Below are 15,093 nucleotides of genomic sequence, written 5' to 3'. Positions count from 1 at the left end.
GATGTGGAGGTTACCAGTGGTATGTCCGGCATGCGGCTTGTGATGACCTTTGCCAAAGATTGGCTTGTGATGACCTTTGCAGATGGATTGGATTCGACACTTATCTAATCCAAACTCCATCCGAATATCACGGCTGAACATGTCTATTATTCGCAACAGACTTCTAAGATGGTCGTCAGTACCAGCATACAGCTTGATGTCATCTAAGTACAACAAGTATGCCAGTTCGCACTTAGTAAGTAGGCCATACTTTATTGCAAAACCATGCCCTCTAGCATCATTCAGTAGCCATGAAAGGAGATTCAGTGCCATACAAAACCAATAGGGACTCAACGAATCCCCCTGGGAGATGCCCCTCCGTATACGGATGGGCTCTGAGGTATAAGCACCCTAAGATGTATGCACTGATAAGGTGGTATGTAACTCTTCCATGATTGTCGCCAAAAACTTTGTTAGTTTGGGATTAGTACGATACAAATGTAGGACATCGATTAGCCAGGTATGTGGGACGCTATCGAAAGCCATGGCATAATCGATATAGCAACTAAAGAGGTTTCTTTAGCCTCTAGTTGCTTGTCCTACAACTACCGATTTGATAATGAGTTGCTCTTAGCAACCCCTTGACCCAGCTCGGCAGCCCTTCTGCTCCTCGGACAGAATGTTGTTGGTCTCGAGGTGCGCATTGATCCTTCCACTAATAATGGACGTTATGAATTTGTAGAGGGTTGGTAAGCAAGTAATCGGTCTTGTAATCCCCGCAGTGAAGAAAGGTGAAAATTCCTCCGACCGACTCATGACCTTATTTATATTGTGTGCCAACCGACTGTGTACGCTGTTAAATTTCTTATACCAGAAATTCTGCACGCGATCCAGACCTGGGCCCCTCCAGATCTTCGAGCTGTTTATGGCTCGTCGAACTTCCTCTTCGGTCATATCCGCAAAATTCATTCCAAGCGTAGTGGCGGTGATCCACTCTGCATGCTGGACGGGTAACCCCTAAAGTCCACCCCACATACTCTTTCGCTTCGTCACCGAAAACTACTGTCTGGACGCTTCTTACTACTATTACTAGTACGGTATGTGGGTAAGGGCTTAAGATACAGTAAATTCACCCAGAGAACATAATTTCGACCTCCAATGACTTTGTGAATTATAGTAATATTTACACCAAACTCCCCAGTGTTATGACCTATGTTACCTTTTTCCCTTTTTTAAAAAGAATTTGGAGAGGAGGAAGGTTTCAATAAATACGAAATACGACCCTTTTCTTGTGGAATGAATGGAATGCTCTTTCAGAAATAGACGGAGTTAGAGTTATCTATTTTATACTTCAAATTCGACATCTTCCCTTTGCTTTTAGATCAAACTCATCTAAATTTATGCACAGTATTTATATCTGTATTTGACATAGTTTAAACGGGATTATACTGCAGATAGAAAGTTCCATGCTATCTAAATAATTAGACCATTGTGTTACTTTGGTGAATTTGACAACTGAAAGAGTAAATTTTAAAAGTCCTTGACTACCCTTCATCTACATACACAACAAAATCAAAGAAATGTTATACTTATCTCCTTCTGTTTTGAGAGCAAAGTGTATTTCTGTTTCTACAAAGTATTTACATTTTAAATTTTGAAGCCCTAAAATATTATTTTGGAAATTCCCTAATCGCATGAAAGGACGATTTGAAAACTGCCGAGTGCTGGGAGTTCTCACTGTATCGGATGCATGGTTAAGTGAATTGAAAATGTTTTCAAAATAGACAGTAAGAGAAAATCATTAAAATCGTAAACCAAATCCGAATCCTTACATCACCTTCGATCCCAGAAGAATTTCATGCGCCAGAAACCCGAATTCTGTGTCGAAATCCTATTGAGAAAACCATGTCATCCACGAACCGTTTATTCACATGCAAACCCACGCACATGACTAGCAAATATCTGGTAGGCATATAATTTCTTTGACATAGATACATTCTACACGCTCCACCAGCTTTTTCTTTGTGTGCACAATGAGCACGTCAGCCTTCTATATTCCAGCAACTGGCGGCATGTCTGTTGCTAAGCGAAATACATTAAAGCTCCTCGAATCCATACACGGGCTCCTACTTCTCATAACAGCAATGTGTCCTATATCCTTGACTTGGTGCGATGTCATTTGGAAATTATGAAGGCTACCGTTTATTGTGAAAGTAAGAACATGGGATGCAAAATAATATCGTCCGAAAAGAGGATTCGAGAGCGTAGCACATGCTTCAGGATTTAGCTTCATTTCGAGGCTCATTGTTGAAAACAAAAGAGAAAGTCCTTGAATGTAATTCTATCTAGGGCGAGACATTTTAATGATCCAATGTATGTATGGGGATGATAATTTTCAATTGTTTTACTGAAGAGGATGAGATTATACGTACTGTTAATAATTTTTTTAAACTGTGGCTTAGATTAGCCAACTTTCAAATGAAAGAATTCCGGCCTTACTGAAATTTGTGGGAGGTATATCTATGTCTCCTGTGTCCTGTTCACTCCTTTGTGAAATATAGAGCCTCCACACAACCTGTTTTGTATTGTTATATTTCTTCCTATTTGATTTTCAACGAGACTGTGCCCAGATTTGATTATTATGAAGCTCAATATTGTGAAATAAATGAGCTTACAGCAGCAGGACGACACAAAGACTAAAACAAGTAGTAAGGAGTATTTGTGTCCTTCGTGTCGTTCAGAAAATACTAACTAAAATCATATTAGGAAGCACCAACGAGCACCTCCAAAATTTTAGTCAGCAGATATCAGATTGTTTTATGCTACCGATCCTCCTGAAACTACCGCATTAATATCCCTAAGATGATGTGGAGAATGGTGCCGATTTTAAATCACCGCTCTATCTGCTATTTATCAATTTCCAAAAAGCTTTCCATTCAACAGGAACTGTATATGAAGTGCTCAGGGAAACATTCCAAAAAAACTAATAGCTATTATCAGAGCGTCATATGATGGCGATGACACCTGGAGGTAAAATCCCAGAGGAATTGAATGGATTGACACTGTACTGCTGGCCGGCATCCCGGATAAGGCCGAGGCCCAAGGCCGAGAATGCGGCCTTATCTGGATTCGGTGTTTAGGGTTAACGTTTTTCACTGTCTAACACTAAATAAGATGATGTCGGACTTTCAACGCAGGGTTAATGCTCTGGAGGATGCTACCTTGGGCACGGAGGGACGGATCCTGGTCGGGGGTAACTTCAATGCCAGCTCATTTGAATGAGGTATACCTCACCCCAACTCCAAAGTGAAACGGATTTTCGAAACGGCGGCGATAGCAGCACCCGCGTTCGAAATAGTTGACGCAACCTCGATGTGTGCGCCACCCCGGTGATATTTCTGTGGGTGGAACCTTGCGAAGGTGAACACCGGAAAATTTGTCGACGCCTTTGGAGCAGGTGGGGCCGCGCTAGAGAGTACTCTAGAGTAAATTCAGTTATGAATCTGGTGACGACAGTCTGCGGAACTTTCATGACCAAGAGGGCATCGGGGCGTGACAAACCTTCGATGTGCTGGGGGACGGCGGAAATTACCGAACGCCAGAAAGAGTCACAAACTTCGTTGCTTGACACAACGTTTAAACGACCGAGAAGAGGCGTGCACTACAACGATAGATCAGCCAAAAGGAGACTCCAAAGCGCAATAAACAGAAGCAAAGCTCGCTGCTGGCAGGAGCTGGTCAACGAAGTGAATGGAGACCCGTGGGAACTCGGTTACAAAGTGATAACAAGAAAAATCGTGTTTCTGTAGCAACCCTGTTCACTTAAGGGTATGGGCAATATTCTGGCTTGGAAGACAGCGAGGGCTACCCACTTTCCTCTATAAAAGACCTGGAAGAGGCATTCCTCTCCATAAAAAACAAAAACGCGCCAGGACCCGATGGTATCCCGGCATAGATATACAAACGGGCTCACCAACATCGGGCAGGCCTACTACTCGGCGTATTCGACACTTGATTAAAGAAGGACATTTTTCCTTCCCAATATAAGGTAGTGAGGCTTGCGCTGATCCGCAAATGGAAAGGCGAGTTTATATACCGACCACTTTGTACGCTTGACACGGCCGAATGTGTTCGAAAACCTCGTACGAAGTAGACTCGCTGAAGTTGTACGTGTTACCGGAGACTTATCGCCACAGCAGTTCGCTCTTACAACAGGGAGATCCAGAATGGATGCTATGATGCAAGCCATAGATGGGGTTCATCGACTGGAGGCACACAGCCGCCGAGCTCGGTGCTCCTGATAACGCTTGATGTTAGAAATGCCTTTAATTCCGTAAGAAGAAAAGACATTCTAGGTCCACTAGATAATACTTTCCATGTGCCAAGCTATCTCTTACGCATATTGAGGGATTATCTGAAAAACCACTCCCTGCTTTATGGGGCACTAGAGAATTAAAGAAGGATGGAGGTCACATCGGGGGTACCGCAGGGATCCATTCTAGGGCCGCACCTCTGGAGCGCTTCCTACAAGAGAGCTTTGCGGGTGACGTTCGACACTGTCTCTCAACCGGCCGTGATAGTGATTGTGGAGTGATTCCCGTGGTCCTTCTTGCTAAGGAGCGTAAAACCATATACATGCCCAGACGAGAAGAGAGAATGGGGGGTCGTTGCTCATGAAGAGCAGTAACGTACACTAAATGAATCACAACTTGACAAATCGAGACAATAGGCGATTGGCATCTTAGGTGCGTCGTTGAATTGGAAACATGCCAAGACTGATCATTTTTTCCCCAGTTAAGTGAGCATGGAGCAGCTTTACTTGCACAAGATTGGGGAGGCATGATCTCCCGATTGTGTATTTCGTAATGGAGTTCTGGTCGACGCCGATCACACCCTTTTTTTCTTGTGGGATGGGATTCGTCAACAACTTTTTTTTAAACACAAAGGAAGTTCTATCCAGCAAAAATTGCCGAAGATACTACGGAGCACTGGCAGGTGGTCCTGTATTATGTATTACATTCGAGTTTTTCTCGTTGCCAACAGGATAAAGCTCGACTGATGGAGGAGCCGGATGGCTATTGAAATAGCAGTTCCCTTTTCCTCCTCCTCCCCAAAGCGGGAGAGTTCGGGGGCAAGCCTGAAGTAATGTGACAAACTGTTTCAGGCTACCTCTCTGACTATGCACGTGCTAGGTGGTAGTCTGATGGCATACCGTTGCGGGAGATCAACACTCTGTGGGTAAAGGCGCGCGCTCTTGCTGGTCGTATGGCAGAAACCCTGAGTAACTCGTCTGAGAATATCAATAAATATTCGGCAGGTCGTTGGCTACGTCCTGAAGATCGTTAAGCTCCGATGCCGTGCGAAATTCCGGGAATTTCAATGTAACATTCGCCGTCACAAAAAAATAACTTATTACTGCGCTAGTCTAGAAAGTAACGAAAAGCTGCCGCAGATAACAGCATCCACAACTGTACACTGCATCACGAAAGAACTTGCATATGGTCGATCGTCTTTTAAGGGACCTTAACAGTCGAGTTCTCATCCACCACGGTTCTTAACCATATCACATCCGGTGAAGATCCGCCTCTTATGAATGAAGTGGCTAGTCATCGTAACATGCGGATACGGATTGTTCTCCCAAATAGAAGAGAAATCATCTCGGCCATCACTGCACTCAAACGGAGTAAATTCACTGGGCTTGACGATTTCCCCGAAAGTTCTGCAGAGCTGCTAGTTTCTCCTATACCGTGTATCTTACGTACTCTACGTAGGAAAGGCATTCCGAATAAACTAATAGCTATTATTAGAGCAACTTATGATTCAGCAAAAAGTCATGACGTGCTGCATCGAGGTAAAATCTCAAAAGGATTTGACGTCTAGAGCGGAGTCTGCCAGGGTTGCATTCTGCCACCGATATTATTTCTTCTTGTTATGGGTGGCGTTTTTCATGCTGCCTTGCCCGGAGAACATGGAGCAGTTTAATGAACGATGACATCTTTCCTCAAATACCTTGACTACGCTTAGGTTCTGCCGTAGAGCAAATGGACCTGCCTCTTGACATCAGTGCTAAATCGACTCCCTACGCAATTATTTGCATAACCAGAAGGAGGAGGCTGCATGCCGCTGTTTGTAAGACAGATTGACTCGCTTTAACTTGAAGGATTTATCTTTGAATGAAATCAGACTAAGAACGGATCGATGAATGGAAGTCGAGGGCAATGCACGGTAAATATAAAAAAAAAATAAAATCCAGTCTACATGCTCAAAGAACTCATGCCATGTTTTTGAAATAATCGCCAGACACGGTGTAAAATTCAAATCTTTGAGAAATTTACTTTGAATAAAAAAGCTTTAAAAGTATGTTTTGAGTAATTTAAGAAATAATGGTTATCGTATGGAGGACCACCATAGCACGATATGCGACGAGCCGGAAATATTCCTCCGTCAACACCGTCAGTACACTAAATAGAAACAGGCTGCAAACGTGCTCACCGAGATAACAAACGATTGGAGGCATCTTATGCTGAAACTGAGATTCGACATTTTTTTTTGGGAGTAGGATAGGTTAATGCATTTACGCACAGAGTGTTAAACTCCCGCAACAGCACGCTGGCGGACTACCAACTAAACACCTCCCTGTCATCAGAGAACTAGCCTGGAACCGTTTGACACATTACTTCGGGCTAGCCCTCCCGCTCTCCCGGCTCTGGGAGCCTTCAAGTTAGAGAATTCCTTTCACTAACGGAAGGGGACGGGAGGAAGGGAGTTGTTGTTAGTTCAGGGAACCCCTTACCGTCCGATCTCTCCGCCGGTCGAGTTCAATCTTCTTCGCAATAAGAAGAGCCCGAACATAATGCGCAATACGATTCCAGCTGCCAGCGCTCTTCAGCATCTCTCTGACAATGTTGTCTGGAGAAAGCAACTCTCTTCAGCATCTCTCTGAGCTGTCTGGAGAGAGCTGTGTCTGCATAAAGTTGCTGACGAAAGCCGTCCGACCTATCGTAAAAGAAAAAGGTGTGTTCCGCGTCGTCCTCCAGTCCATTGCAAAACACACAATCCGGATATCGCACCTTCCCAATCCTGTGCAGATAAGACTGAAAACCTCCATGCCCACTTAGAATTTGGGTGAGGAAGTAATCAATCTCACCGTGCGTTCTGTTCAACCACGGGTCTAATTTGTCGATGAGCCGCGCAGTCCATCTGCCCCTTGGCTCATTTTGCCAAGAAAGTTGCCACTCCCGGGATCACCATCATAGCCGGTTCGGAGACAGAGCGATAAGCAAACGCCACTCGCAAAGCTCCTCGCCTCTGCACTTGAGCGAGGCGTTTACGATGCACCTCCTTGTCAAGGGCATCAGCCCATACCTCCGCACCATAGAAAAGAACCGACTGCGTTGCTCCCATAAGGAGACATCTCCTAGTTGATATAGAGCCCCAGACATTCGCCATTAGCCGACTCAAGTCCGCGACTCCATCTGCAGCCCTGTTCGCTACTGCTTTGATTTGCTCGAAGAAGCTCATCTTCGAGTCGAGCATTAAATCAAGGTATTTAACCGCTGATTTTGACTCTATAGTCAACTCGCCGATCGATATGGGACGCAGGGTCGGGATTCTCCTTCTGTAGAGGTTCGGAATAGCAAGTATTTCTACGAACAGATGTCTTTCAAAAAAAAGTCAAGCGACGACGGCTTTACGGTTTCTTACCAGGGCAGAGGCAAAGAAACCGTAAAGCCGTCGTCGCTTGACTTTTTTTTAAAAGTTTGAGTGCAAGCCCTAAGCGAGGGGTCCGTGGACCAGAAAAGAGGGAGTAAGTTGCTCCCCAATTGGTCCGGTCCTGCATCAAGTTGATGCGGACTTAGGACCCCCTTCATTCTCAAAACGAAGATGTCTTTCACTTGTATCTTTCAGCTAAAGGTGTCAAATCCCTTTATTTTCAACAAATAATAAAAACAACCATGACCTCTATGCCAACCTCTTCCACTAATTCTTTGAAATTCAAGTGCAGATATCCTTGCCGACGATACTTCCAAAATGTCGCCAAAGCTCATGAAACAACCAATTACAGTGAGTGATTTACGTCATGTGACACTAACATTTCAAGGTTGTGTTGAATTTGAATTTCCTAAACCCCAAATCGCAGCGCAGATACTTTCAGCAGACAAAGCTGAAAATACCTCGCCAATTTCTTTTCGGCACGAAGGTCACTTTCTGGTGGATTTTCTCGAAATAAAACTCTGCAGTAAGCACACGACTCGCCTCTTATATTACGTGCATTTTTTTATTTATAGAACCATTACTCTAATTTCTGCTTTGTAAACCAAAACTCCGACTAGTAATGAAGCCGAATGCCTATGAGTCGCGTGCAATTTACAGCATTCAAAGCATTCGAAGCGAATCTTCTAGAGCCAAGGCTGCTTTATGTTAACATTAAATTCTTTGCATGCGAGCATGAAATAAACGAAACCGCAATGTGCAATCGTCATCAGACTGTTCGAATAAAAAAAAAGTTGCGTATATTGGTGACCTCTAGATTATAGCCAAGAACATGCGAATCGATAGCAAATATGAGTTGATCGATGACAACACCTATTCTATGTGTGCATCCAACCGTAACTTAATTAAGTCGTTAAGTGGAAGTAATCCAGCAAAACAGCAGAGCAATTTCTTGCCAGCGAACTAATAATGGTTGAGTACGTAAGACATTGCGACAAATGTATTTGGAGACAAATTCCCTCTGCTGATAAAAGCTGGCTGTGGAAGAAATTCAACGACACAGCCCGGACGAGGTTGAATGAAGAATTTTAATTGATGGCATTAATTTCCGGTTGAGCTTTCAAATTATTTGTAAGCATCATGATAATAAATTACTTTGCAATGTGTAGTAATGAAACTGATGAAGGAAGGGGTGTGTAGTCGGGAGACTGATCGCTACCCATAATTGAATAGAACAGAACATTGTCCACGCCAAACCTCATTCTGAATCCGGTGGAACGATGACAATGGATGATCACCACCTGCTCGATCAGATGGAGATGTGTGTTTTTCATAAATAGACCTCACCTGCGGATCTATGACACCACAAAACAGACTTAGAATTTAATTATAAAAGAACTTGCACTGGAAAAGGAGACAACTGACGCATAAAGTCCCCAAAACAGATCACATGCAAAATTGAAATACCTCAAACCAAAAAAGGCATCTTTTATTTTGGAGTTCATCCATCCTTGACTGTTCGAATGATATGCATTTTGCCGTGTCTACTCCACGGTTTATGCAATAAATACATATGTCAAGTGCTATGCTATGTTGATGTTGGAGGTAAAAATGGGCTCAACAACATCCCCCAATAAGCACCCTGAACTGCTCCATCCCTGGTAGGTCCGCCAAGTATAGTTCCCTCAACCGTTCACCTGCTTTTGGTTGAAATCAAGAGGTCCTCGAAACAGCAAGTCCTTTCGGCCTCGCTTTGGATTTGATCATGGCATGTAGTGTCACAGATCCAATGCAACATATTTGTCTTTATTGCCACCATTTTTGTCGTTTATTGCTTTTCGTGGGCGACCGACCTTCGAAACAATAGAGGGTCGCAAAGCAAACGACGCTGCACAAGACTTTGACTTTTAGAGGGAATCGATTCTGATCGGGCTGATGTGTGAAGCAATTTCCTGTCGTAGTTCATCATTGAAGTTGATGCGGGTTATGAAGCTAGGTTTGAGACGCCGAACATCAATTTGTCAAAAATTGCTACCAGCTTTTGAAAACAAGCTGACTAATTTTCAATCGTATGTTATTGGCTTGAGAAAGGAAAACAGCTACGCGCTATTCCATATAGGAAATGCAAATGGAACTCCAGTTTATTTTGACATGCCTCCAAATCATAGTCTTAATGAGAAGGGTGCAAAGGAAGTGAAAATGAAACAAACAGCTCTGAGCCCCATGGAAACAAATTGCCACCTTAAATCGTACTTAATCGTAAGACGATTCCAAAAGAGGTTCTCTCCAACGATATGGCCATACTAGCACAAGAGAAAGGTTGGATGGCAAGTGAGCTCTTGGAAGGCTGAGTGCGGGTGATTTGGAATGCACGTCTCTCCGTGGAATATATTGGTTCTTGATGTTTCAAGCGGCATACTACTGACCACACTAAGTCAATTTTGCGAAATGGAAACAGCGACATGCTTACGATTCCAGGAGGTACGACCAGGCAGCCCTAACCTTTCGACGTGTCGATCAACAAACCGCTTTAGGACCACTTGAGAGAAGAATATCTGAAGTTACTAGCCAGCCAAAAAAACAAAACATGCAATTGCATGAAACATTGATTTAGGCGTTTCAAAAATAATTTTTTCTTTTATATTGAAAATAAACACGCATCGAAAAAGTTTCAAGTCGGAGAATTATAGAGTTAATTTCATAAGCTGAAAACTGAACACCCAGATTCATTAGGAGGAGAAGATTAAGAAAACTACAATGCATGGCTTCGAAAACTTAATACCGGCGGTTTTTGGAAGTGGGGACGGGCTCTTGGCTTTCGATGCCCAATGATCGCAGTACCCTAAAGTAGGTATCTCACCTGCTGTGATCTCAAATGTTATAATGGCGCGGAAAGAAAAAGAATTGGTTCCACTGTCAGAGCCGGTCAGAAATTTGTTTCTTCATAGATTTGCCATCATAAGGGCAACTGTACCCTTAACTGAAAATGCTTCACTCAGTGATCATCAAATCTCAATTAAACTCCCAAGAAAGTAAAGGAGACGAGGATGGACTTGCTAACGGTGTCTGAAGAAAGAAGTGGACCCTACACGGAGGAGACAGAAGCATGGATGTTTGACGCCTAAGAGAGGGAGACATAGAGGATAATACGACCGGAGATGATCATAGCCTCCAAACGAGGTCGAGGGAGGCGGACCTTCAATTCACCCATTTAATTGATAATATTAGTTTCATCCCCCTATCTCCACCTCAACGTGGCGACCGCTGAGAGTCCTTTCTTAACGAAAAGCTGCAGACGGAGAAGGATGAAGGCGAGTCTCCCGCGCCGTCAAAATGGGACAAATTGTACCAGATTGGGGGTTGGGTAGGGCTGACAACCCTACACGGAAAACCGACGTTACGAAGCCACAACAGGAGCCTCGGACTGGACGGATAACACAACGACAAACCCGGCAACGACAAAGGAATAACGATTTCCGCATTTTCTCATGGAATCTGCGTTCCCTGTATAGAGATGAAGCTGCCAAGCAGCTAGCCGATACCCTGTTCCAATATAAGGCTGATGTAACAGCATTGCAGGAGATGCGTTGGACAGGGACCGGTTGCCTGGAGAAGAGTCGCTACACCAATATTATAGCGACCATCCAGTAAACCATGTGCTTGGAATAGGTTTCTTAGCCAGCCAAAAAATTAAACCTGCTGTTATCGGCTTTAAAAATATAAGCGAAAGACAATGCACTATACGAATTTAGAAATATAAGCCTCATAAACGTTCACGGCCCTACAGAGGAGACTACAGAGTCGGAGAAGGATACCTTCTACGAGGCAGTAGAATGAACCCTCGAAGCCTGTCCCAGATATAATATCAAAATCATACTTGGGGATTTTAACAGCCAAGTAGGGACGGAGCCCGTATTCAGGCAATACGTTGGCTCCCATAGCTTACATCAAAATACAAATGATAACGGACTGCCGATTATTTAATTAGCAGTGTCACACGAAATGTCAACAAGTCAACAGAGATCCTGGAGATGAAGCATCAACAAATGATCTTCACAATCACCTAAAGATCGTTATCATAGATACGGCCATAAACATACTTGGCCCCAGCCGCAAAAAGAGTCGGAACGGCTGGTTTGACGATGAATGTAGGCTAGAAACGGAAGAGAAGAATGCTGCATACCGAGTAATGTTGAATTCTCAAAGGACGGGGGCACGTGCGGAGACTTATCACGAACTCCGGCGAACGGAGAAACGACTTCACAGACGGAAAAAGGAAGCCTGGGAGAACCAACAAGTCTGTGAACTAGAAAAGTACAGGGAGCAGCCGCACCAGGCGCGGAAGTTTCGCCAACAAGTCAGCAGGATGAAGCCTTACACACCTCGATGTTCATCCTGCCGAGACAAAGAAGGAAATCAAATTTCCGTCATAATTGGCATATTGTCGCCAGGAGCCGAATTAGTTATATAGGGTTGGGGAAAAAGAAATGTCGTATTTTATCAATAGATGGCGATACTTGAACATATCTTGTGTTGTACTTATCGCATCGGGTCATACTATTTGAAGACGGCAATCTGGGCTACAGGTGTCTCTTTGACAGTTTTATGATCGTACGTTTCAGTCTCAAATTATAGTGCGTCAAAGATGGAGTCCACCAAGCAAGAAATTCGTCATCTTTTACATGTTTACTACCTGAGAGGTAAAATGCAACGAAGGCGGCCAAAAAAATTTGTAAAGTTTATGGGTCCGATACTGTAACGATTCGCACAGTACAGCGTTGGTTCGATCGATTTCGTTCTAGTGTAGTGGATGTCGAAGATACACCCCGTGCTGGTAGGCCAATCGTCGTAAAACCGATAAAATCGTCGAAATCATCCAAGTAGACCGGTATGTAAGTATTCGCTCGATTGGCCAGGAACTGGGTAAGGACCATAAAACCGTTTGGAACCATTTGCAGAAGATTGGATTCCAAAAAAAGCTGGATGTTTGGGTGCCACATTAGTTGACGCAAAAAAATCTCTTGGACCGAATCAACGAGGTTTTGCTGTGTGTTTCGTGGGATTGGAAGAGAGTGATCCACTATGAGCTGCTCAACTATGGCCAGACCCTCAATTCGGTCTTCTACTGTAAGCAACTTGGCCTTTTGAAGCAAGCGATTGGCCAGGATTTGTCAATAGAAATGGTGTTCTGTTCCACCAGGACAACGCTCGGCCTCACACATCTTTGACAACCCGCCAGAAGCTACGGGAGCTAGGATGGGATGTCCTATCGCACCCACCGTATAGTCCGGACCTGGCACCAAGTGATTACCATCTCTTCCCGTCCATGCAAAAGCTCTTGCTGCTACTAAGTTCGTCTCAGAAGAGGCTTGCAAAAACTGGCTGAGTTTTTTACAAATAAAAAGGGGGGTTTTATAAGAGGGGGGTAACGGAGTTGCCTTCTAAATGGCAACAAGTTTGCGATAATGCGGATAATTCTAAGTATGTTAAATAAAGCGTTAAAATTCAATCACAAATGCGACATTATTTTTTCCCCAACCCAATATATTCATTTCTTCTTGTTTAATATCGAATTGAGTGCGCTTCAGTTTCATTATTGTCACACTTAGTACCTTAGTACGAAGTAAGCGATCATGACGTCCACTAACAAACAGATGAACGAAAAATATAGGACTTTTTCCAGGAGGCAGGCATTTTTACCAAAACTTTCGTCTTCATTGGTCTCAAGAATACCATCAAAGGATCCTTATAGAAGTCTGTTAAGAGGTATAGATAACGAATACAATGGAAACAAAACAAATTTCGGAGGCTCTCTTCACATCGAGAACACTAGAAGCAATTGCGCACATTTCTAATACTTCCCATTAACGTTGAAACACTTCACACTCCCCAGATTTACATTACTGAATGCGTCCACCTGTTACCTGAACACTGGCTCCGAGTTCATGCCCGGGCAATGTAATTTTATCATCCACATGTGGTTCTTGCCTGACACGTTCATATTTCAAGCCCAGATGATGGCGCGAACGCATGGTGCCTGGAACCTCAACAAAACAAACAAATGCAGCGCTTCCCTGACACTCAGCTGTATTGAGCAACTGCATTGACCGATGCCATTCAAATTTCCGCCAGCCACCCTCGCAAATATGAGAAAATCCTTCTCCTATAAGGAAAACCGAGCTTCATAGGGTGAGAAGGGTTAGGGGCGCCAGAAAACCGAGTGGAAATCAGTGGGAGAGTTCGAGGGCGTTACATGTGGAAAACGTCAAGGACTCGTCTCCCAAAGATGCACAAGCATTCCCAAATCACTTCCCTGATGCTCGCATTGTTTCAGTGACGTCTTGATTAGCAGACGACGTATTTGTGCCGTCGTGACGTCACGGGCCCACTACACATGGTAGAATGCGCCCTCGCGCGTGTACTTGCCCATGTCTACCCGCGCCCAACCGCGCGCGATTGACGTCTGGCCGCCCACGCGCCAGTCCCTTCCCTGGCGAATTCCCTCACCCAGAAAGCGCATTAATTAGCCTCAACCTCCCTCGCCACTTCGAGGCCGTCAGACTGCACCGCGAGGAACGGCCTCTTTATTTTTGACATTTTGCATTGTAATTCGATACTCGACAAAATACACAAATCTCCCATGAAAAGCGAAGAAAAGAAGAAACAGACGGAAAACTCGGCGCACACATGCACAGCCGCCCGTGTGTCATCTCCGCTCGCGCTGGCTGTGTGTGCGCCGTCTGCTCGACGAAAAAATCGAGAAAACGCGATGAAAATGTCGACGGGGTGAAAACCCAGGCCCGACCCGCTCGCTTTTGACCTTTCTGACTGGAAAATTTCACAACAAGGCACAATGGGCGCGCAGTACTCACCGGAATAGCCATACACATCGGAATTGGGTAGAAACTATATCGGACGGATTCGCACCGTGGTTGCAGCGAAAAACTCTAGAACAGAACTCTCCGTCCGTCCTCGACGCGACAGGCAACTTTCACCCGCGTAGCTTGGCCGCTTTACCGCCGCGAAATGCACCCACGGACCCTCACAACACACAAGTTCGCTGGAGAAACGGCTGACTCCTCGCACGGAATCACTGCACTGCCACGAGCCGAGCCAAATTCGAGCCACTGAGGATCACTTGCAATTTTCACGGACTGGGATTTTCCCTGCGCTGGGACTTTTCACGGTTTTCGACGCGCTCGCTTCGCACTTAGGGCGAGAATCAAAGGAAACCACACGGAACTGGCTGGGACGCAAAATTCACACCGCGAACGGACTCCTTACAGCTTGCGGACACTTCGCAACGAGAAATGACTTTTCCAACTTCTGAAATTCGATTTTCCTCCTTTGAAGGCTGACGAGGCGACGACGAAGACTCCGCTCCCCGCACGAGTCGTTGAC

The 15,093-nt window shown here is 44.6% G+C and overlaps 1 protein-coding gene across 2 annotated transcripts in view; it reads right to left on the bottom strand.

Moving 5' to 3' along the window:
* Nucleotides 1–15,093, bottom strand: part of LOC119652676 (protein tyrosine phosphatase type IVA 1) — a 179,162-nt gene extending 164,069 nt beyond the window's left edge. For both annotated transcript variants that reach the window (XR_005249575.1, XM_038056945.1), the window contains exon 1: nucleotides 14,565–15,093. The gene's annotated coding sequence lies outside the window, so the exon portion shown is untranslated. The remainder of the gene's footprint in view (nucleotides 1–14,564) is intronic.

This window comes from Hermetia illucens, chromosome 3 (genome assembly GCF_905115235.1).
Source record: "Hermetia illucens chromosome 3, iHerIll2.2.curated.20191125, whole genome shotgun sequence".
Classification (NCBI taxonomy): Eukaryota; Metazoa; Arthropoda; class Insecta; order Diptera; family Stratiomyidae; genus Hermetia; species Hermetia illucens.
Note: the sequence above shows the minus strand (reverse complement) of the source record. Positions and strands in the feature narration are given on the sequence as shown.